The sequence below is a fragment of the Lagenorhynchus albirostris genome, chromosome 15 (assembly GCF_949774975.1).
Source record: "Lagenorhynchus albirostris chromosome 15, mLagAlb1.1, whole genome shotgun sequence".
Taxonomy (NCBI): domain Eukaryota; kingdom Metazoa; phylum Chordata; class Mammalia; order Artiodactyla; family Delphinidae; genus Lagenorhynchus; species Lagenorhynchus albirostris.
Window position 1 is genome coordinate 18,460,649 of NC_083109.1, and position 24,491 is coordinate 18,485,139.

Below are 24,491 nucleotides of genomic sequence, written 5' to 3' on the forward strand. Positions count from 1 at the left end.
ACCCATTACTTCTCCCCGGTTGGTGTTGGTTCAAGAATGAGCTGGGGCTGACCCTGCATCTGGGTTCCCAGATGTTATAGCAGGGTAGAGATTACGTGATGGTCAGGAGAGCTGGGAGCCTTCTGGGAGGGCACTTGCATGACTGAGAGAGAAGAGCACAGCTTTTTCTTCAGAGTTCGGATCGTCCTTGCTAGCTGTGTGTCCTTGAGCAAGTACCCCGTCTCTGAGCCACGGGGTCCTCAGCTGTGAAATGGAGATTAGAGCACCTGTTTCCTAGGATTGTTTTGAGGATAAATGAGATAATTTATGTGAAAGAATCTGGCACACAGTGGATATTTGGTTAAAGGGGATTCTCTTCTGCTTCTCCCCCATGACTTTATTCAATGTGTATAAAGGGTAATAGCTGGATACATAGCTTTTTAAATCAATAAGAGAAATAATACCTCAAAAGAAAAATAGGCAACAGATAGAAGTAATTAGTAGAAGAATACATTTTAATGGCTATTAATCATATAAAAATATAATACCAGATACATACAAATATACAGCCATATATATTGATATGTATATTTCATTAACAAAAAAGGTAAGTTATAGCAATAATAAAATAACAGCTTGACAAAGTTTATAAAGCATTTAGTCATAAGCACAGTGTGATCCCTTTCACAATTTATAAAGCATTAGTACTCTTTTTCTGTGAACTACCTATTTGTATCTTTTGCCAATTTTTGTGATGGAGTGTTGCTCTTTTCTTATTGGTTCATAAGAGCTCTTTATATAGATTAGATTTTAACCTTTTGATGGCCATATGTGTTCCAAATATTTTTCCAGTTTATCATTTGTCTTTTGCCTTCATTTCTGGTATTTAGGTTGTACAGAAGTTTGAATTTTTTTATGCAGTCCAAATCACCAGTGAATGTTTTCCTTTTTGGCTTGGCAAAGAGGATAAAGTTTCACAATACACAGCAGAGGAAAGGCTATTCCTAACATGAGACTGCTGGCTTGGGGTAGCATGGACTGAGACTACTTTATATAGATCTTCCTAGTCTCACTCCTAGTCTCTGACTCTAAGTTTCTTACGATGAAGTCTTCTTTTTTTTTTTTTTTTGCGGTATGTGGGCCTCTCACTGTTGTGGCCTCTCCTGTTGTGGCCTCTCCCGTTGCGGAGCACAGGCTCCGGACGTGCAGGCTTAACGGCCATTGTTCACGGGCCAAGCCGCTCTGCGGCATATGGGATCCTCCTGGACCGGGGCACAAATCCATGTCCCCTGCATCGACAGGCAGACTCTCAACCACTGCGCCACCAGGGAAGCCCACGGCGAAGTCTTCTTATGAAGACTTGGCTTCCCACATAGGTGTGAGCCCAGGAAGAAAATGCTCTGATCACACAGACCTGAGTATGCTAGTCCTCTCAAATGCTGTGTTTCTCATTGAAAATTAATTGACTACGATCTGGTTTATAGGTCTAAAGAGTTTGGTAACTGTGAGTCTGCCCTAGAGATGAAGCTGTTCTCAGTACTGACAAAATCAGGTTTCTGAGCTGTAAGTCTGAGAATCAGGGTCTGAGTTAATTCATCCAGACCTTTTTGAGACAGGTCAGTCTTACCACCTTTTCTTGGAGATGATCCCCAACATTTCCAGTGCTATGCAAGTACCTTTCTCAATAATAGGTGGTGAAGGAGAATGTGCCAGAAACCCCATAACTAATAATAATTAATAATCACACTTACCCCCTAAATAAGCACTTTTTAGGTGCCTGGCACTGTTTAATGCACTAGTTAATAACCACAACATTTCTATGATGTCAACAATATTAGTTTCTCATTTACAGATGAAGAAAATGGGGCCCAGAGAAATGGAGTAAGTAACTTGACCAAAGTTACTAAGTCAGAAAGTGCTGCTGTCAGTATTTGAACTCTGAACCATCTGTTTTCCTCTGTGCTTATGTTGGTAATAGTTAATTATGACCCTGTCTTGAATTCTTCCTTTAGCTTCGAGATCTTCACCATAATTATTCCACTATTCCAAAAATAAGTTGATAAGCTCTTTCTCACTAATTTCTTAATTTCCTTGTGAATTTTCAGATCTCCAGCATGAAATCACGCACGTGGGCACCTTGTGGGTAACTCACAGGTACCACCTGCCAAATCCTTCTTCCCAGAAGATGTGGGCTTCCATTCTTCCACTAGCTTCATGGCTGCTGTGTGAAGTGAAATTTAAAATATAAAGAGTTCCTTGTGCATTGTCTCCGAGCCAGAAGAAGCAGCAATAGGCTGACCTGTTCCATATGAGATCTTAGGCCTCAAGGAATATGTCTTTTCCTTACCGTTTTCCAAAGTATTGCTTTAGCTCTTTATTTTCTGAATGTGAATATAGAACTTTATTTATCAGCTTCAGATGGTTTTAGTAATGCTCAAATAACTAAAATTGACCAGTCTATAATTGAATTAAGTTATCTGAAAAATATAAAAATACTTTGCAATTTTGTTTTATGAAGTGCTATTTTTATGAAGGCTAGAAAACGTTCTGTAGACAGAAAACTGGGAAATAGAAAAGGAGAGTACATTGTGCCGCAGGAAGAAACAAGAGAGAAAAACCTTGGGAAAAGAAGGAAAATTAATAATTGATTATCACTTACCGTTGCCAGTCACTGTGCTAGATACTTCATTTATATCATCTTGTTTAACCTCTGCAACCACCCTGGGACATAGATTTATTGCATCCATTTCGTGGATTAGGAAACAGGCTCAGAAAGGTTAAGTAAATTGCCCAGTTCATACAGCGAGGTGATTTGAGTACAGTTCTCTTAGACCCTCAGTGCCCTGGACACAGGAAGGAAGAAAATATCACAAAATTCAAACTGAAGCCTAGCAGAGACCTGAAAAGATCAAAATGAAACTAACCGGAGATGAAGAAAAGAAGGATGATCAGAGTGACCGGAGAGGTTCTACTAGTCACTAGGAAGAGGTGTGGCCTCTGAACCTGCCGGCTTGGAGCAGGGCAGGGGCAGGTGGCTGGAGCTGGTGCTGATGGAGGTCAGGATGGAAGATGGCTAGAGGGCCTCAGCAAGTCGGAGAGGCTGTTGTTTCCAGGACAGCTGAGTGAGGAGGACCTGAGTTAAGGTAAAGACGTGGTTGGCCTGGTGCAGAGACAAGGGCCCTGGTCCTCTCTGGCACAGAAGAAGACTTGGACTCAGTGCCTGGCTCCTCCCTTTTGGAGGGTTAGATTCCTTGTCAAAATCTTCCATCAGGAAAGCCAGACTTAGCCACCATGTTATCAATAATGCTCCAGCAACCCATCAAGATATTTTCTGATGATATGAGTAGGAATGCCACAGGAAGGTTTCAATCCATTCAAAAAGTACTTACCAAAAAACCCCACATTTTTTTTTCTATGTGCCAGGCACGACTTAAGAGATGGGGCTAAAATGGCATGCCCAAATACTTTGATCCTTGCCCTTTGCAGCTACAGTTTAGTGGAGGAGACAGATACTAATCACATGATCATACAAATAAATGTAAAATTGAAATTTTAAAAGTGCTCCAAAGGAAGGCTTTGCAATACTGTAAGAGCATAATAAATAAGGCATCCTTGAGAAAGCAATGCTTGTGCTATGATGCAGGGAATGAGTAGAAGTTAATTATTTGAAGGAAGAGTGTTACATTCCAAATGGAGAAACCATCAAGTGCAAAAGTCTTTTGTTTTATTTTTTTCTCTTTCTTTTTTTTTTAACATCTTTATTGGAGTATAATTGCTTTACAATGGTGTGTTAGTTTCTGCTTTATAACAAAGTGAATCAGTTATACATATACATATATCCCCATATCTCTTCCCTCTTGCGTCTCCCTCCCTCCCGCCCTCCCTAAGTCTTTTGTTTTAAATTGTTCATTCTGGAGGATGGAGGCTTAGTGCAAGTTCAGGACTTTGTACACATTTTACAGTCCATCTGGATTTCTCCTTTCCTAACTGGAAACTTCCCTAATGGACAAAAAGTCCACACTTCAGGTCAAAGATAGTGCTTTTGTCTTTGAGCGTAAGATGGTTTTTATTTATTCATGCATACATACATACATACATGCAAGTACCTATCCATCCAATCAGGTCTCCAACCAAGTGTCTATTCATTTATCTATTCATTCATTACCCATTCATATATCCATTTAATCATCCATCATACCAATCATCAATCCATGTGTCATCTACTCCTTCCCCAGACAACCATCCATCTATCCATGCATCTATACACCAACTCACATTCTATCTCACCATTTGTTTATATATCCATTATCTGTCCACCCACCTACCTATTCATCCATTCGTTTATCCATGTGTCCATCAATTCATTTATCCATTGATGTATCCATATATTCATTTACCCCTCTCTGACGTAATAAATATGTTTGGTCTCTACCCCTGGTTCCTGACACAGAGTTCCTAAATCCCTTGGAATTTCCTGGGGGATAGAAAAATGTTTTGTTCTCATAAGGCAACTCTTGGTGGGCTCCTGTATAGCTTCAGAATGGGGCTGGTCACCAGAAAGATCAAGCCATGATTAGAAGTTTTGAACTTTCAGCCCCACCCCTTCATCCTCTGGGGAGGGGGGAGGGACTGGAGATTGAGTTAATCACACCTACAGTGATGAAATTTCCATAAAAATTCCAGCTATGGGGTTCAGAGATGTTCCAGGTTGGTGAATGTATCCAGATAGTGGGAGGGTAGAACACACCAAACTCCACCTGGACAGAAAATCCTGTGCTTAGGACCCTTCCAGACCTTGCCCTATATACCTCTTCATCTGCCTGTTCATTTGTATCCTTTACAATATTCTTTATAATAAACTGGTAAACATAACTAAAGCATTTCCCTGAGTTCTGTGATCCATTATAGCCAATTATCAAACCTGAGGAGAGAGTCATGGGCAGCCCTGATTTGTAGCCAAGTTGGATAGAAGTGTGAGTAACCTGGGAACACTCTACTTGTGACTGGCGTTCAAAGTTGGGGGAGCAGTCTTGTGGGGATGAGCCCTTAACCTGTGGGGGTCTATGCTAACTCCAGGTAGTTAGTATCAGAATTGATTAATGTGAGGGAAAACCCCACACATTTGGTGTCAGAAGTGTTATGAATGGAGAAACAAGTTTTCTTTTACCCACCCCTCCAACCAACCAACAATTTATTCATGTATGCATTCACCCATCCCTCCATCCATCCATTCGTCCACCCAACTATCAGTGTATTCATCCATTTATCATTCATCCATTTAATCATCCAAGTATTCATCCATTTTCCATCCACTTATTGACTCATTGATACATTCATCCATTTCTATTGCTTCTGTGACAAATTACCACATACTTAGTGTCTTAAAACAACACAGATTTATTATCTTACAGTTCTAGAGTTCAGCAGTCCAAAATGGGTCTTAAGGGGTTAAAATTAAAATGTGGGTAGAGCAGCAGTACTTCTGGAGGTCCTAGGGGAGAATCTGTTTCCTTGCCTTTTCCAGCTTCTAGAGCCCACCTGCATTCCTGATCTCATGTCTCCTTCCTTGAACTTTAAAACCAGCAGCCTACCATCTTTAAATCTCTAAATCTGTCCCTTCTGCCTTCCTCTTATAAGGGTACTTGTGATTACATTGGGCCAACCCAGATAATCCAGGATTATATCCCCATCTCAAGGTCAGTTGATTAGTAAGCTTAATTCCCCTTTGCCATGTAAACTAAAATATTCACAAATTTCAGGGATTAAGACATCTTTGAGAGCCATTATTCTACCACACCATCTGTCCATTTATGCATTCATTCATCCATCTGTTCATTAGTCCGTCTTTGTGTTCATCCACCAATCCATCAGTTTGGTCATCCATTCACTCATCTAGTACCTATGTACCCATGTACGTATGTATGTATGTATGTATGTATGTATCTATCTATTCATCCATCCATTGTCCACTTATTTATCCATTCATCCAACTAATCATTCACTTGCCCACCACCCATTCATCTGTCATATTAGCCATCCATCCTAATTTCATTATTCCCATTTATCCATTTGATCATCCATTCCTCCACCAATCATTCATGCATCATTTTTTCTTCACTTTATTGTACTTTGCTTTCCTGTGCTTCACAGATATTTCATTATTTTCCATGCATCATTTTAACTATCCAACCGTCCATCTAATCATTCATGAGCTACCCTTATCTACCTTGTCTCTTTTAATTAACTAAACAATATGCTTCCAAGACTACACACACACACACACACACACACACACACACACAGAGATCACCATTTGGACCTACTTACCAAAACAGATCATCCTACCTGGATCTTTGCCATTTGTTTTCAACCACCTATTTTTTTGATCCTAACTCCAAATGACTTGGAGCTCCTGGCTCCTAATCCTGACTCCATTTTGCCTGTGGTACTTTGTACTTGCTCAATGTCAATGGGTCTTCCAGGAATTTTACTTCGTTTACAGAGCTCTGCCTGTGGTGACCCTGATTTGCCCTTGCCCTTGTTAATGCCCAGGAGTAAGGAGAATAAGCAAACTTGCAATATGTGAGTATTTGTGCAGGGGAGATACTGGATCAGAGCTGTGTCTCAATGTTTTCTCTGCTATATACCCTGTGACCCCAATGAGGAGGTTTGTGTTTTTTGTTGTTTTTTTTTTAACATCTTTATTGGAGTATAATTGTTTACAGTGGTGTGTTAGTTTCTGCTTTATAACAAAGTGAATCAGCTATACATATACATATATCCCCATATCTCCTCCCTCTTGCGTCTCCCTCCCATCCTCCCTATCCCACCCCTCTAGGTGGTCACAAAGCACTGAGCTGATCTCCCTGTGCTATGCGGCTGCTTCCCACTAGCTACCTATTTTACATTTGGTAGTGTATATATGTCCATGCCACTCTCTCACTTTGTCCCAGCTTACCTTTCCCCCTCCCCGTTTCCTCAAGTCCATTCTCTATGTCTGTGTCTTTATTCTTGTCCTACCCCTAGGTTCTTCAGAACCTTTTTTTTTTTTAGATTCCATATATATGTGTTAACATACGGTATTTGTTTTTCTCTTTCTGACTTACTTCACTCTGTATGACAGACTCTAGGTCCATCCATCTCACTACAAATAACTCAATTTTGTTTCTTTTTATGGCTGAGTAATATTCCATCATATATATGTGCCACATCTTCTTTATCCATTCATCTGTTGATGGACACTTAGATTGCTTCCATGTCCTGGCTATTGTAGGTAGAGCTGCAGTGAACATTGTGGTACATGACTCTTTTTGGATTATAGTTTTCTCAGGGTATATGCCCAGTAGTGGGATTGCTGGGTTGTATGGTAGTTCTCTTTGCAGTTTTTTAAGGAACCTCCATACTGTTCTCCATAGTGGCTGTATCAATTCACATTCCCACCAACAGTGCAGGAGGGTTCCTTTTCTCCACACCCCCTCCAGCATTTATTGTTTGTAGATTTTTTGATGATGGCAATTCTGACTGGTGTGAGGTGATACTTCATTATAGTTTTGATTTGCATTTCTCTAATGATTAGTGATGTTGAGCATCCTTTCATGTGTTTGTTGGCAATCTGTATATCTTCTTTGGAGAAATGTCTATTTAGGTCTTCTGCCCGTTTTTGGAATGGGTTGTTTGGTTTTTTTTGATATTGAGCTGCATGAGCTGCTTGTAAATTTTGGAGACTAATCCTTTGTCAGTTGCTTCATTTGAAAATATTTTCTCCCATTCTGAGGGTTGTCTTTTCGTCTCCTTTATGTTTTCCTTTGCTGTGCAAAAATTTTTAAGTTTCATTAAGTCCCATTGTTTATTTTTGTTTTTATTTCCATTTCTAGTGAGGAGGTTTGGATGAAAACTATACTTCTCACCATCTAGGTTGATTTTTTCCCCCAGGGAATTAAGACAAATAGTAGTGAAAATATTTATGGTGTGATGGTCATAAAACCATTTTGAAAATTACAAAAAATCTCAAAAATTGCCATTATATAAGGAAAAACTAATAAAATATGGCTAACTTTATTTTTAACAAGTTTTGTTCTTCTCCCAGACTTTTGCCCAACAAATACTAGTAATAAGTTGAGAAAGCATCTACTCCTGAAGCAAAAGCATTAATAGTGGCAATAACTATAAAATCACCACTCCCTCACCAACACTATCATGATTTATAGTTGTCAGAACTGGTAATGGTCTCTCACCACAGGCTGAGCCATAGACAAGGTACACCATGGGCTATGTGACATTGCCAGTGCTCAGCTAAATGCCACCCCCTGCTCTGTTGCTCAGGAGAGCACATCAGAATACAAATGAATAGGAGTTACATTATTATAAGAATATCTGCTCCCATTTATTTATTTTTTTAAAAGGTAAATCATTTAGACTGTGCTCCTTTGTATAGGATCAGTGACAAATTACCATATACTTCATAACTGGCCATGTCGAGACCTAACACTGAGAACCATGGCTAAATGACTGCTAGATTCCTGTATAGTTTTAAGGTCAAGAATCCATCACGGGCACATGTTTAAATTGGAATGAAATTGTCTGAGCAAGTCTTGGTAGCCCAGCTCTTCTCCTGCAAATGCCATTCACTTGTTGGGTAAGCAGAAGGCAGAAGTGCTGGTACTTCATGGAGCTCAACGCTGACCAGTCCTTTGAGGGCGTTGTTTACACTTCTTCAAAACCATTCAAGAAAAATTTAATGAAAAGTGTGCTGTTATCCAAAAGAATATTTCAGAAATGCATGAAGAGGGACAGTGCCCTGGCAATTCTCTATGACCGATCAGTAGTCTGGTCTGGGAAGATGTCACATCTTAGCAGTTGGAAGATTCTACAGCCCTGCGTCAAAAGATTTTGGAGGCACTGACATTTCAACCATGTGAGGACACTGGTTTATGAATATGGCCTCTGGTCATCACTAAGACACATGCAAATTATACAGAATGGGTTTATACTCTGATGTCTCATGTATAAAATACTACACCTGAAATCCTCAATAATAATTCTTGGGTTTATGCCAAATGCATCTCATGTGACCCTGACGGCACCCTAATAAGTTGCCTAGACGGCATTATCCCCATTTTACAGGTGAAATGGCTACATCATTGTGGTCACTGTCAAAGTTAATGTCTGGAGATGGCAAATAGGTTTTACACTGCAAGCCCTTCCTAGTTGGTCTTACCCCATATAGGTGGGGACAGTATAAGAGTTTGAATCTCAGCATGTGGAGACCATTGAGGGCCATCTTGGAGGATGGCTACCACACTTTTCCCTGGCAAAAACATGGAAACTAATTAATTAATTAAAAAGAAACTGTAGTGCTTTATTCCTACAGTGAAAACAGCATTGCTTTTTTTTTTTTAATAGTCAATTTGCAGATAGTCATGTCTCTAAATTGGTCAGTAATGTTGATGGCAGAATTGTGTACATAAGGAAAAGAATTCCACAGCAACTTGAGGCTTGGTAAAAAGCTTCAGCTTAAGCAAGTTTTTATGTCTAAAATGGTCTGTGGCTGCAGGAAAGTACACTTCTGAGTGAGAACGAAGGATTTATGGAGCTATTTCAGGGTAGGGTGACCAGTGTTTTCAAAAAATCCTGTCCAAGAACATTTGAGGTGTGACTTTCTATAAATCATAGTTACCGAAAGTGAGCACAGTCATTTATACATATAAACTCAGATTTTAGAAAATCAAAATAGTAGTTGTGCCGTACATGGGTGAGAGGGCTCTACAGCACTTTAAGAGTTAAATCAGCCCAATTAATACACAAGGGATGGAGGTCATATATCAGCAGAAGGCACTTGAAAAGACAGAAGGTCCCTCAGGCCAAAGGCAAGAAGGACAGAGATGGACTTGGGTCGAATCAATGGAATTAATATGTTTCCAAAAAAAGCCAGGGGCTTCCCTGGTGGCGCAGTGGTTGAGAGTCCGCCTGCTGATGCAGGGGACACGGGTTCGTGCCCCAGTCCGGGAAGATCCCACATGCCGCGGAGAGGCTGGGCCCGTGGGCCGTGGCCGCTGGGCCTGCGCATCCAGAGCCTGTGCTCCGCGACGGGAGAGGCCACAACAGTGAGAGGCCCGCGTACCACAAAAAAAAAAAAAAAAAAAAAAAAAGCCAGTCAACAGAAGGGGGAAGATCTACACAGAACTTGGGAAAATAGGGGCCAGAGGAAAGGATGTAATTAACAATTTGTTCAGCAGTTACCATGTGCTAAATTTGTGCAAATAATTTAATCCACACAACAACCCTATTATCAAAATCAAAAAACTCTAAGTTAAGTGACTTTCCTAAGATCACCAGAGGTAGAGCTGGAATTGAAACCAGATCTCTTTGTCTCCAAAGCCTGTGGGCTTAACTATTCTTATCCAGTTTTGTCTTGGGGAAAGTGCTTTTGGCAGGCCAGGGCAGTGCCACTGGCTATACACATTTTTTTTATTTCTTTTTTGGGAGTTACCTCCACACACCATGGGTCACTGGCATTTTCTCAGTGGCAAATTCACAGGCACATGATTTCGAGCTGTAAGGGAGAATAGAGCTGATACTGCCCACTCTCCTCCTGTTACAGATGATATCTGTGAGTTCATTTTTTATTTTTATTTTAAAAAATATTTATACATTTATTTATTTGGCTGCACCGGGTCTTAGTTGCGGCACCTGGGATCTTCATTGCCACATGCATGATCTTTTAGTTGCGGCATGTGGGATCTAGTTCCCTGAGCAGGGATCGAACCCAGGCCCCCTGCATTGGGAACACGGCGTCTTAGCCACTGGACCACCAGGGAAGTCCCTCTGTGCATTTATTTTTGCAAACTGCCATGAACCCCTCTCCACCAGCTCTTGGAGGATAAGGTCCATGATATAGCAGGGAATTCCATTTTTGGCAATTGGTGAGAGTGACTCTAAAGGGATGCAGTTGATTTTCTTATGTGGTTTGTTGGATTCGTCACGGTCTAATCAGAAAACAAAACATTCTGAGAGGTTAAAACACGAGGACTTTATCTGAGGACAAAGAGGTCTGGGACCAACATGCTTATACATTGGCTCAGAATTGTTTGCAAGGGCAACATTATTGGAAATAAGTGTATGGCCTCATAAGATACTACTTTGAAGGACAAAATTCATTGGGGTGATCATCCTGGTATACTTCAGATCTCAGCTAATGGGCAGCTTTCCTTGACCTCCTTGATCAAGGCAGATCCTTCCAGCACAGGCTCTCGTGGCACCAAGTGACCTTCCTTTATGGTACTTACCACTGCTGTTAGTTTTACATTTGTTTGCACGATTATTTGACTAAACGTCTGTCTTCTTCACAGATTGCAAGCTCCAGGAAGGCTGAGTTTGTGCTGCATTTTATTCACCGTTGTATCCCCAGCACCCAGTACAGTGCTTGCCAGTTGCAGGTAATCAGTGAATGTCCTTTCAACGTGTGTGTTCGATTGTAAGCATCGATCTCCTTGGGTATCCACCCAAGATAAATGAAAACATATGTCCACACAAAGACTTGCATGTAAATGTTCATAGCACCGTTATTCATAATAGCCCCAAAGTGGAAACAATCCAAATGTCCATTAGTTGGCGAATGGATAAGTATTGTAAAAAGAGGGCATTATCCATACAATGGAGGACTCTGCAGTGATAAAAAGGAATAAACAGATAATATATTCTACAACGTGGATGAACCACAAAGATGTTGCATTAAGTGAAATAAGCCAGACACAAATGACTGCATATTGCACTGTTCTGTAAGGATGAAATTTCTAGAAAAGGCAAAACTATAGAGAAGAAAGCAGATCAATGGTTGCCTGGGCCTGGGAGTGGGAGTGGGGAGTGACTGCAGACAGGAAGAAGGGAGCTCCTGGGGGAGGTGGAAATTTTCTAAAACTGGATTGTGGTAAAGGTCGCACCACTGTATAAATTTACTAAAAATCATTAAACTGTACACTTGCCGTAGGTGTGGGGTACGGTATGCAAATTATCTTCAATAAAGCTGTTAAAAATGTTTAAAAAATCAGTCTCCTTACTTAGTCATTTTATCCCATCTTATGTTCTGGGAATACTATTTCTGTGGGACATTGTGCCAGAGACTGCTAAGTGAGTCTCTCAACTCTTTAGTGACAGAATCTCAATTTTTAAAATTGAATTATAGTTGATTTACAATATTGTGCTAGTTTCAGGAGCACAGCAAAGTGATTCAGATATATATATATATATATATATACTTTTTCAGTTTCTTTTCCATTATAGGTTATTACAAGATGTTGAATATAGTTCCCTGTGCTGTACAGTAGGTCCTTGCTGTTTATCTATTTTATAGATAGTAGTGTGTATCTGTTAGTCCCGTACTCCTAATTTATCCCTTCCCCTGCTTCCCCCTTCGGTAACCATAAGTTTGTTTTCTATGTCTGTGAATCTGTTTCTATTTTGTAAATAAGTTCATTTGTATTATTTTTTAGATTACACATATAAGTAATATATAATTGTCTTTGTCTGACTGACTTCACTTAGCATGATAATCTCTAGGTCCATCCATGTTGTTACAAATGACAATATTTCATTCTTTTTTATGACTGAGTAATATTCCATCATATATATATATATATATATATATATATATATATATATAGCACATCTTCTTTATCCATTCATCTGTTGATGGAAACTTAAGAACATCAATTTTTAAAATTATTTATTTATTTATTTGGCTGTGCCGGATCTTAGTTGCGGCAGGCGGGATCTAGTTCCCTGACCAGGGATCAAACCTGGGCAGTCTGCATTGGGAGCGCAGAGTCTTAACCACTGGACCACCAGGGAAGTCCCAAGAACCTCAATTTTTAACTTGACACATAGCCAAGCAAAATTTTTTTTAAATACCATATTTCCCAGCCTCCTCTGCAGCTTGGTGTGGCCATGTGACCGAGTTCTGGCCAATGAGATGTAAGCAGAAGTGATGTGTAGTATTTCCAGGAAGGCTGTTTAAGGGACATGACTCAACTCCACTTTTTCCTGTCTTTCCTTTTTTCCATCCAAAAAAATAGGGACTGGTGTTCCAGCAGCCACTTTGGACCATGAAGTGACCTTGGGAATGAAAGTCAATGATGGTGGAGCAAAAATACTGAAGCCTGGGTTACTGACAATACCACAGAGCTCCATGCCTCCCTTGCACTGCCTGCTTCCCAGATTTCTTTTATGCAAGACAAAAATAAACTTCAGTGTTACTAATGCCCTTTGTCCTTTTGTGTGTATGTGATATGTAGGCAAATCTAATCCTAATACTACTTTAAATAGGTATTAAATGAAAAGGGCCAAATAATTTTGAGAAATATTATGTTAAAGTTTAACAGATTTCGTCAATGCAGGACTTCTCAGAGTTTTTAATGAACAATGGGAGCTTCCAAGAGGGACTCAAGTATGCACAATGTCCAAACCAACCTGACCCCCAAACTCTTTTTAGTGGAGCATCTCATGAGAAGAATGATTTAGAGCAAAGGGAAATGTTACTTTAAAGAAATCCACATCTTGGCCTCTTCCTTTCTAATCCATCCTTCTTCTAGGCTGCTAGAGAGATCTTTCTAAAACATAAACTTGATGGTATCACATCCCTGTTTGAATGATTCTTGTAGGAAAAAGTTCAGACTCCTTCATGTAATGAATAAGACCTTTTGTAATCTGGCCCCTGTCTTCTCTCTAGCCTCACCCTAGCCATCTTACTCTCAAATCATGAACTATTTGTACCGCTGAGAATTGCATATGTTCACCCCAGTCTCTCTGCCTCTGCAGCACATGCTGTGTCTCCTGAGTGGAACACTTTCCACCTGCCACCTTACCTGCCATTCTACCTTTGATGCTTTAGACCAGGCTCAGGTATCAGCTCATTCATATCCATTCATACTTTGAGCAATTCCTACTATGTAGCCAGACATTGTACTAGTACTTGAGTTACAAAGCCAAATAAATAGTCCTTGCCCTGGAGGGACAAAGAATCAAATGAATGTAGATAAGAACTGCATTAGTCAGAGTGTACTAATGGCCATAACGAACAACCTTCACATTTCAGTGACTTGACATTTTGACAGTTTATTTCTCCCTCATAGCACAGTCCAGTGCAGGGAAGCACACGGGTTCTGCTCCATGCGGTCAGTTGGTGACGCAGACTCACGCCATTGCCATTTTCTGGGGCCTCTTGATTCCTCACTGGATAGTTTTGCATCTGGCCAGCAGATGAGGATAGGAGAAGAGTTTGGAGGATCACATAGGAAGTTTTAGGGGATGCTTAGACATGGGATATATTTGTGTCACTTCTGTCCAGATTCCGTTAGAGTTCGGTCACAAGGACCTATCTGATTACTGAGAAATGTAGTTTTGCTATGAGCCTAGGAGGAAAATGAAATAGGTGGGGGAAAGTAGCCTTTCCTCTGCCAGAGATATATAAACAAGAACAATATAGAAGCTCACAGTCAAATGGAGGAAACAGACAAGTGAACAGAGGCAGGAAGGCAAGAGAGAACATGGTCAGGCAGGATGCAACTTGTGTTTTTAGACTTACTGTCACAAAGTTCCAGAACTGTTGGCAGCCCTCTCATGTCTCCCCTTCAGAGCACCTAAGGATTGTTCTTCTGGGGCCCTTTGTAAACATGGATGTACTATGTGGTACAGAAAGGCATGCATCACCGATGTCACCCCCACGTCAGAACTTCAGGGCCTCTTAGTGTCAGCCATCTCTGTCCCAGCCGCTGCTGTGGCATCCAGCTCTGCATGGGCTCCAGTTCCACAAAGCTGCATCCTGATAATCCTTTGCCCTATGGCCCTGCTGCACACTCCTTAACACTGAAGTTTGGGACACCACAGAACCCCACTTGGCACCTATGCGTGAAAAACTGGAATGAATAAGAATTCAGTCAAGATGAGCTGGTGGATAAATTTCCTTCCCTTCCCTCTCCCACAGGCTGTACTGAGACTCATTTTATGTAGCTTCTCAGAGGATAATCCCTTGAGTGGGAGCAATCAGCCACACTTAGTGGAGGCCACATGAATAATCATCCTGGTAATAGCTCTTCCCTCTTTCCTACTTTACTCCTTTTTTAAAAAAAAACTATTTATTTATTTGGCTGCGCCAGGTCTTAGTTGTGGCACGTGGGATCTTCGTTGCCATGTATGAGATCTTTGTTGTGGCATGGGGCTCTTTTTAGTTGCAGCATGTGGGATCTAGTTCCCTGACCAGGGATCAAACCCAGGCTCCTGCATTGGGAGCACAGAGTCTTACCCACTGGACTGGCAGAAGGAGAAAGTCCCCTACCTTACTCCTTTTGCCTCTCACTCCTGCCCTACAGAATCAGCCTCTGCATTGTGGAGAACCCAGGCTAATATGTCCCCATGGATGGGTACAGCTAAAAGACACTTAGCTGTCTGTGTTTCCCCTCTAGCCCCTGGATACTGCGGAAGTGTTTTAAGGGTCAGATTCCACTAACCTTGGTCGGTTCTACAGACTTGACTCTTTGAAGGTCAAGCCTGCTACCTCTCCTGAGTATAGCTACCAAATCTTTCCTTTGCTTGTACCTGTACCATTCATTTGTGAATCAATCATGCATTCCTATTGATTTCTTGTTTAGTGATATAACATTTGTGTCTTTGCGTGTGTTTAATTTCTTATGTGCTACTGACTTTTCTCAAGTTTAAGAACAGGAATTACTGACAAATCTACCTCCCTCCCCTCTCCCCCTCCCACACCTCACAACAGTGTCCTTGCTTTTATGCTTTGGCATGCACACTCTCCTCCCTCTGCCTGGAGTCCCATTCCTCCCCCACCTCATTTGTGCTATGTCATCTTTTGTGGGCACAGGATTTGATTGTGTGAACTAAGGGCCACTCGACTCCCATGTTGGACTCACCAAGTCTGCCTCTGATATAACTCTGCTCCCAGCCCCTTTCCAGAAGCTAATGTTCACAAACCCAAGTCCCATGAGCAGTTTTAGACCCTTGATCCTGGTGTCAGACTGAAGAGGCTGTAGCTACCAGCTGTCTGGTCCCGCTTCAGCCCCTGCAGCCGCTGGTTCAGGAGAGCAAGTCCGCTCTGCATTGGGAGAGTCAGCGGGGACAAGCAGCTCTCTGCATACTCACTCACCAGCAGCTCTTCAGGATCCATGTGTCAAACTCTGCCTTGTCCTCAGCTAGACTATAAGCTCCCTGAGGTCAGAGATGTCGTCTGCCTTGTTTAATATCTAGAACAATACCTGGAACATAGGTGGTGCTTAATAAATATTTGTGTAAGGAAGGAAGAAAGAGGAGGGAGGAGGGAAGGACCGTGATACATCTTGGCCAGTCTTGAGTCAAATGAAAGAAATGTGCACAGGTGAAGTAGACAGGTGGCAGGGGGCGGGGGCTGCTATCTTTGTATTTTCAAACTGGAGAAATCTCTGGTGTCTGCCGAGAAGGGAAGAAGTGGTCCTCGGAAGAGAGTTAGGGCCATGGGATGAAAATCATAGGAATGCTGGGGTTTCAAAGACACTAAAAATATCCTCTCTCTGGGGGTGCAGTAAGGCTCTGCTAAATCATTACAGCTACCTCTGACAAAGTCAAACCATGTTCATCTTAAAAGTATCAGACAAACAGCTCTTGGAATCATCAGGACTCAGATCATTCCTACTTTAATTAAGGTAAAATGAGCCTCCACAGTCAGAAGCCAACCATTTTATTTTTTGTGGGTGTTAAGGAAACACCTGTGATGGAGGCAAGCAGGGGGTAAGGTGGTGAGGTGACTGCCACATCTGGGAGGGGGGCAGTAATGGATGCCATACAGAGTATTCAGCCAGACAGGCCCAACTCCCCATTCCTTTCTGCCTGCATCTATTTTCTTTATAACATTTATCACTACTTCTCCCCCTGTATTTGTTTATTGTCTTTCTTTCTCCTTAGCAGGTCCATTCCACGACAGCAAGGTCTTTGTCTTATTGACCGCTGTATCTCCTGTCTTAGATCAATGCCTGGCATTTTGTGGGCATTCAAAAATTAGCTACTAACGAACGAATTAAAGAATATTAAACAATTAGTTGAATCACTGCCATATGCTGGGCCCTGTCCTTGAGGATGCTACAAGGATGGTGAGGGAGACAGGCCTGAACATAAACACACCATAGCTCGACACCTGATTTTACGGAGGTATATCCAAGGCGCCGCAAGACCGCCGGGGCTAAAAACTCCCCGGGTGTGCGGGGGGTCCTTGGGAAGAAGCCCGTGTGCCAGGAGTGCCCGGGAGCCAGGAGGAGCGGCAGGGATGCGGCTGGAGACGGAGCTCGGGGCTCCTTGGCTCTTCGCCTGGCTTCTCGGAATCTTCTTTTCCTGACCAACGGGACCTCGGCCCCAGCGGAATCTCTCTGTCGCGGCACCCCAGTCACAACCTCTCCCAGCCCCGGAGACGCCAGCCCAGGGTGTTCCATATGGCTAGCCCGCTACCTAAGAGACCTCCACCTGCTGGCTGAACCCCCGCCCCGCTCCGCGCGCGCGTGCTCCAGGTCCCCGCCCCCTGCCCGCTGTTTGCGGCTGCAGGACCCCGCCCCGCCCCCTCGGCCTGCAGGACCCCGGCCCCGCCCCGCCCCCGTGGCCCTGCCGCTCTGTCCCGGGGGGCGGGGCCGCGCGCAGCGGCGTCTCTAAGGCGGGGGGCGCGAGGCAGGGGGCGGGGCGGCCCCGGCGCCGGCCAATCAGCGCCGCTATCACATCCATGCAAATACGAGCACAATGGAGCGAGCCCATCACTCGCCCCTGCAAGCAAGCTTGAAATGGGCTTCTGTCTGAGCGGCAGCCAGGCTGACCAATGACTCTGTGTTTTGGGCCGGCGAAGCCCAATGGCATGGCAGGGAAGGCGGGCCCGAGACGGGTTAGGGTGTCCTTGCAGGGTGTCTGAGCTAAACTTCACCAAATAATAGCTGTTTGTATTTTGGCTGCTGCAGGAGCCATTTTAGGTAAGTTCTTCTCTTAACTTTTTATTTTCCTCCCCGGCCTTGGCGGGTCGGTCTTGTCCGCGGGTCCCCGGCCCCGCACCGCCGGCCGGGCTGCGGTGCCCCTATGAATGAAGCCAGGATGAGGGGATGCGGCGGTGCCGAGGCCCGGCCGGGCCGGGGTCCGAGCGGGGCCGGCGGCGGGCGGCCTGGCGGAGGGCAGGCGGCGGCCTGAGGCCTGAAGCGAGGGGCCGGCCTCCGCCGCGCTCCGCTCCGCCTCGCGCTCAGGCCAGGCGGCCGTCCTTGGGAGTGCGCCGCTGCGGGCCGCGCGGAGGGTTGGGGGTCCGGGCAGCCCCCGGCCCCGGGCCAGGCGTGCGGGGGCGGGGCGTGCGGAGGGCTCCCCCTTCCCTCCCGCCTCCCCGGGGCCCGGCCGAGGAGAGACCCCCGGCCGTGCAGCGGCGGGGCGGGGGTGACCGCTATTCGCGCCGCCGCCCCCGCGGAGAAGTTGCTCTATTGGCGTCCTGCGTCTCTTTGCAGGGGTGGAGGAGGGTGGGCTGGTGCCAGGCTGCTGCTCCGGGAGGGGGCGGGGGCCCCGGCGCGTCCTCCGAGCGCGCACCCCCTCCGCCCCCTTCTTACGCACTAGCGCGCACTCGCCCCGAGAATTGGAACCCTGGAGATGTCCAGCAACCCCGCAGCCAAGTTCTGTGCATTATTAGATTGCATGTTTGAGCTTTAAAAAACAAAAACAAAAGCGGAATCTGTTCCCTTCAGGGTATTTATTTCCTTCGCTGTTGAGAAGTAACGGAGTCTGTTCCCAAATTTCCAGAGATATGCCTGTCAGATGTGTAGAGGGTTGGCAGCTACTTGGTTTTTAAAAAGACGCTGTTAGGAAATCCCCTCACTAGTGAGATAATTGAAATTTGAGTTTGTTTGCAGCTTGTTTTATTTGATCCAATTAAAAATGCATAAGCAGACTCATATTTGTGTACCTAAAGTGTTCCTAGTTCCAGTTATGATTGATGTGACTGTGGTTTCGGTAGTGTGTGATCTAATAAGGCAGTATAATTCAATTTTGAACCTGTAGGCCCGTGATCTCCAAATTAGGGTTTATGGACCATTAGTAGTCCGGCCAAGGTTTCTAGTGAATCCTTGGCATCTCCAGGCATCTTTGGGACTGTGTGTGCACGTTATTCTCCACACTGCTCATTTCTGGTGTAGCAGATCCATGAACGGAGAAAATACCCATTTAACATTTTTTACAATTTTTAGAGTGTCCGCAGTATTGCCTGAGATTCGACTATTGTTTCGCAAATGGCTCATAGGAATACCATCCCTGTAGGCTCCAAATTTCGACGTACTTTAAGGGGATATGCTTGTGACCCCTAGAAGAGTCCAGACAAGGGCCACAGTGTTGTGTTCTCAGGGCTACTTATGAGCTATCTTTCTTACTGGGGATTTGTACCCATCGACTGTGCATGGCACAGGAGAATCTGTTGGTATTCCAAATTGGAAGATCAGGTTGGCAACCTCAGGGAGATAGTTTTTCTAAACTTTGTGGCTCTCTGGGAATAGAGAGAAGGTTTGAGATCCATGTGTGATAAAATGATTAGGCGTGAAATGTCAAGTAAAAGGGTTTATGCCAACCAGAACAGGTGGTTTCATATAAGCAATGCATGACTGTAACAAAAGGCCTGGGAAAATGTGGAGTTGTAAAAAGGTTAATTTTGGACTTCTTTTCTGTCCCAGGGCAGATTTCCTAGATGAATTATTTAAGCTTTTTTCTTGATTAATGGACTATTAAAAGCTAACTTTTACAATCCCCCCCCCACCCTTTTTTTTGCTAACTTTGGACTCTCCCATATAGTAACCAGACTATGATACTGTTCTTGCTGTAGTGTGGCCATGGGCAAAGTGAATCTAGATCTGTTGTGAAATTAGCTGTGTCTCATCGCAGTATTACAGTCTGCCTGGAGTCTCATCTTTTATACTGCAGTTATATTTTTGCTTTTTACATTTAGCTCTTCTGTTATAGCACTGCAAAGTCTTGGAATATGATCACTTTCCCCACAACTTTTTAATGTTCTATAGCTTTCTAAATATTTTTATAATTTATTATTAGTATAGTCTGAAGTTCTCTGAACTCATCAGTATATTACTTCAGGCAAATCACGGGAGAAATTGAATGGCCAGTTGAAAGTGAAGTGGGAGGCCACAAGTGACGTTACTACATTTCTGGAAGATCCTTTGGCAGTTCGTTTTTTGTATTTATTGATTTACTTTTCTCATAACTATTTCAAATACCAAAGAAAATCTGAAGCAGAATCTTATCTCTTTAGAAACTACATCTCATTTGTGAGTTTTGCTATTATATTACAGAAAATCTATCAGAAACAACAGGCCCTTGGGCTACTGTGTCTTGGGGATCTCTGATTTAGAGAAGTTTCGAAGACGTTTTTCAGTTTTCTTGGATGGATGTATGGCTTGGGGCAGAGACTCTGAGGCCAGCGGGGGCAGGGCAGGGCGGGTGTCGAGAGGGTGGAGCCAGAGAGCAGCTGGAGATGTGATAAGAGGCCGGGACTTCATTCAGAGTGCTGCAGAGGCCAAGCAAGGAAGGGCTTGTCCAACTGGCTTTCTAGAAAGATCCTTTGGCTGCTGGGGAGGGGTGGACTATGGTGGCCAGAGGGCAGGAGGGAGCCGAGGGAGAGTGACCAGTGGTCGGGCAAGATGTTGGTGGCCTGGACGGGAGGGGCCGCAGTGGGGAGAAATGGTCAGACTGGGGGTGTCCTGGCTTGGGGGGCCCTGGAGAGGAGCAGGGCCGGCAGAAGGACGTGCTGTGTGTGAGGTGCTGATGGGACATCACCACAAATGCTGCCTCCCAAGTTACTGTCCCCAGAGGCGGCCACGTGGTGACCAGTGGGGGAAGAGTGCAGCTTAAACTCCTCAGAATCAGAGCTCTGGCCACCTCCTCCTCTTCCTTCTGAGCCCCCAGCCCTGTCTGCCCCTCATCCAGCCCTGTGACGACCGCCCCCCCTTCCTCATCCAGCCCTATGACCACCGTCCCCCCTTCTTGACCTTGGCCTTCCCTGACCTCACCAGCTTTTCTTCCAGTTCTCCTAAATGCTGCCCTGGGGGTCAGGAAAATGCCCCAAGCAGAGTTTGTGGTTATGTCTTGCTGTGTTAAACCATGAGGAAAAAGGGTTCCACAATCTCAGGCTTGATTCTCACTGCAGGTGCCTATGTTTTTCAACTTTCATGGGAAGACTTTGTAATAACCAAGTGGAGTCACACATGGATTCATGTTCTGAACCCTTTGGAACCGGTTTTAGGATTTAAGGATTCTACCTGCATAAATATCTTTGGTATATGACAATGACAGTATCTAGGACAATGACAGTATCTAAATCAACTGAGGAGAGTATGTTCTCACCCTATTCTCTGTCCCTCCAGTATAGCAAGGTTTGAATTTTTTTTTTTTTTTTTGCGGTACGCGGGCCTCTCACTGTTGTGGCCTCTCCTGTTGCGGAGCACAGACTCCGGAAGCGCAGGCTTAGGGGCCATGGCTCACGGGCCCAGCCGCTCCGCAGCATGTGGGATCCTTCCGGACCGGGGCACGAACCCGCGTCTCCTGCATCGGCAGTCGGACTCTCAACCACTGTGCCACCAGGGAAGCCCTGAAATTTTTTTTTTAAGTTGTCCAACAATACCATTTTATTTCATGTACATAAGCTCAGGAGCCAGCAGGATGAAAAAATAAATAAATAAAATTTTGGGTAATAACTGATAACAACTACCTTTAAGAGAAAACATACCTCCATTAGTGAGTTTCTTGAAAATTTTCTTTTAATTGAAGTATAGTTGATTTGCTATGATGTGTTAGTTTCAGGTGTACAGCAAAATTATTCAGTTATATATACATATATTTCAGATTCTTATTCATTATAGGTTATTACAAGATATTGAATATCGTTCCATGTGCTATGCAGTAGGTCCTTGTTTATTTTATATATAGTAGTGTGTGTCTGTTATTCCCAAACTCCTAATTTATCCCTCTCCCCCGAAATCGTTTTATTTTTTAAAATTATTTAGTATTTCTCTTTATACTTCCATCCTTCATACAAAGCTTTAGTCTAATTCAGGCGAAAAGCTACAGTGGATTCCACGGGACTGCCTGCATTCCCCCGTACCAGGTTATTACTATATTGAAAACTCTTCGAAATACATAGAAAATAGCTAGAGCTTAGATATCTGTTCCCTAGAGAACATTTTTGTTTGCAGTAGAATATAACACACTTGTGAGGGAAGCAAAAAAAACTAGCATTGAATGAATGAATACCTGGTCTGTGTCCAGCACTTGTGCTGGGACTACAGAGATGAGAAAAAATATCCCCGTTTTCTTAGCCACTCCGTGAGCTCCATGGTCTGCAGCTCAAAGAAATGAAGTAACTTGTTCAAGGCCACAGAGCTGGTTCAGGTTAGAGTCAGAATTTGAACCCACATCATCTTGATCCAAAGCACATATTCTTTTCACCACCAGCACTCTCTAAAGGTTTCTTAAAAAGCTGGGGTGTGCTGTCATGCTTTCGTGGTATGGTACTAGATTAACTAGCACACTTTGCGTGAGTTCTGTACACCCGTCCATTTTTACTTCTCCATTTCGAGAATTTGTCACTGAAGAGGCAAGTTGGAATACAGTGAGGGCACCCGGCCCCCCCTTGTCTCCATGGTGTAGGAGAGGTCTTTCTAGGGCACTTAGGAGTTCACAGTTAGCCTAGTACAGTAATAACCATGAAGTGCAGAGAGAGAATGCAGTCAGTTTTTCCTTGCCAAAATGTTCTTCTCTTTAGTTCATTTTGTGGAGGCTTTTGTGGAGGCTCATGAGAAATTCTGTTACTTCCATAAAAGTCTTGAAGGTAGTAAACCGGAGTTACTTTAAAATATCCACCTCTTTTCCAATTTCTGAACCAGATTATTTGCATAAAATCCAGAGAAAAATGTTTAGTTTTGCTTGTGGTACCTGTATTAGTTGGTTTTTCTAGTTTGTAATAGTGATTCCTTACATTCTCCTACTTTTATTCTTTGTGTCATTTGCCATCGAGACTGTTAGGATCTTTGATAATATATGACATAAATAGCTCATATTTTGAGGAGTTTTTAAAAATTGATGAACCTTTTTCTTTATAGTAATAATGAAGGACTTACAATTTTTAGCAAAGAAAAAAACCTGATTTTTCAGTAGACTTCCATGGTGCTTTTATCCACTAGCTATTTCAGAAGAACAACATACTGAGACAGTGTTTGAAAATTCCAGGAAAATTGGGAAGCAGAATTTTAAGATAACTTCAGGACATGAATCCAAACACTTACAAAGTGATGGGTGCATGTTTGAATTTTGTGAAAGAGTAAAGGGAGATTTCTTTTTCTCTCTTTTTTTTTTTTTTTTTGGTGGGGCAGCATGCTGGTGCTTAGTTCCCCACCAGGAATCGAACCCGTGCCCCCTGCAGTAGAAGCGTGGAGTCTTAACAACTGGACCACCAGGGAATTCCCAAGGGAGATTTCTGTTTGTCTACTTTTTTACTCTATTAAAGATTCTTGTAGGGAGTTTTCACTGATCTAATTTTATGGATCAAATACATTATCAGTAAAATTTTTAATATATTTTGGATTTTCTTGTACAGCTATGTGATCAAGGCATTTTATTTTTGGAATACCTATATTTTTAAATTCCAAAATTGTCTTTCTGTAAAAGGTCAAGCTTCAGGTTAAATGAAGGTCTAGCTATTGTAGTACTGACCTTTGGTTCCTACCTACTTAGGTTGATGCTTTTTATCTTGGAATTCATGGACACAGAGGGAGTCTTTAGCTCATCTGTGAACTGCCCAAAATAGTATGCAAAATATTGTTTGTGTGTGCATGTTTATGGGAAGCCAATCCATCGTTTCTTATGATTCTTAAAGGGATTTGTGGTTCCCCCCCACCCCCGACCCGCTCCCACCTTCTCCTCTCCCCCATCTCTTCCCACCTGCATGCAAAAATAATATTAAGGGTCATTGATTTAGGTCCTTACAAAACAGTTGTTTTGTTTGAGCAAAAGTTTTTTGCCCAGAGGCTGACTTCTTTGGATCTTTTTTGCCCTTTAGCAGTTCCTGCAGTCTCAGTCTGGATCAGTTGTCCTAGGCTTGGGGCGGTCCTTCTGCATCCTTCAGGGTGACATCCAGGCAAGGGTTACCCCCAAATTCTTCCCTACCTTATTGTTATACATGGGAAGCTGTTCCATTGCTTTGCCCATGCAGCCTGATAGAGTGAAGGTTGGAGCAGGTGACAAGACAGTGTTAGAGGGTCCTGGGCCTCTCGATCCCAGCCATCTGCCTCTGCAGATGGGACTGGAGGGGGTGGCCGTGGCAGAAGCTCCTGATGTTATCTTGCTTTGGATTCTACTTCTTACTCATTCTGTTAGTGCTTCATTCGATATGTTAGGAGGAAAAGGGTTTTCTTTCTGACACTGTAAGCAGAACAGTTAAAAAGATGGGGCTTCCCTGGTGGCACAGTGGT

At 43.3% G+C, this 24,491-nt stretch overlaps 1 protein-coding gene and 1 long non-coding RNA gene across 2 annotated transcripts in view; both read left to right on the plus strand.

The window, feature by feature from the left end:
- Nucleotides 1-13,593, plus strand: part of LOC132505998 (uncharacterized) — a 58,806-nt gene extending 45,213 nt beyond the window's left edge. The window contains exons 3-4 of the long non-coding RNA XR_009535670.1: nucleotides 11,328-11,414; nucleotides 13,050-13,593. This is a non-coding gene — a long non-coding RNA (uncharacterized LOC132505998). The remainder of the gene's footprint in view (nucleotides 1-11,327; nucleotides 11,415-13,049) is intronic.
- A 4,325-nt stretch (nucleotides 13,594-17,918) lies between these two features.
- The window catches only part of CHD6 (chromodomain helicase DNA binding protein 6), a 211,562-nt gene continuing 204,989 nt past the window's right edge, over nucleotides 17,919-24,491 (plus strand). The window contains exon 1 of the mRNA XM_060122500.1: nucleotides 17,919-17,966. The gene's annotated coding sequence lies outside the window, so the exon portion shown is untranslated. The remainder of the gene's footprint in view (nucleotides 17,967-24,491) is intronic.